Source organism: Gossypium hirsutum, chromosome D09 (assembly GCF_007990345.1).
Source record: "Gossypium hirsutum isolate 1008001.06 chromosome D09, Gossypium_hirsutum_v2.1, whole genome shotgun sequence".
Classification (NCBI taxonomy): Eukaryota; Viridiplantae; Streptophyta; class Magnoliopsida; order Malvales; family Malvaceae; genus Gossypium; species Gossypium hirsutum.
Genome location: NC_053445.1, coordinates 40,765,344 through 40,765,950, shown reverse-complemented (window position 1 = coordinate 40,765,950; position 607 = coordinate 40,765,344).

The window sequence follows — 607 nt, the reverse complement described above, 5'->3', positions numbered from 1 at the left end:
AGAATAATACAAATTTTATTTTATTTATTGATATTTATTATATTATTTGTTTAATATATAGATTTATTACTTTTGGCTGGTTTAGAGATGATTTCTTCTGATTTGTTTTTACAGGAGGGCTGAAAATATAAAAAAATTTATTTTACAAATCTGCCAAATTTAGTGGCGTTTTTCAAAAAAAACGCCACTAAAGGTGTTGGCCTTTAGTGGCGTTTTTGGTAAAAGCGCCGCTAAAGATAAGGTTCTTTAGCGGCATTTGTGGAAAAAGCGCCCCTAAAGATCATGGTCTTTCGCAGCGTTTGTGGGGAAAGCGCCCCTAAAGATTAGGTTCTTTAGTGGCGTTTGTGGTCGAAGCGCCGCTATAGATCAGGGTCTTTTGCGGTGTTTTAGGGAGAAGCGCCGCTAAAGACCCTGATCTATAGCGGCGCTTCGACCACAAACGCCACTAAAGAACCTAATCTTTAGCGGCGCTTTCCCCACAAACACCGCAAAAGACCCTGATCTATAACGGTGCTTCGACTACAAACGCCACTAAAGGTCTTAGTCTTCAGCGGCGTTTGTGCTAGAAGCGCCGCTATAGACCAACACCTTTAGCGGCGTTTTTTTC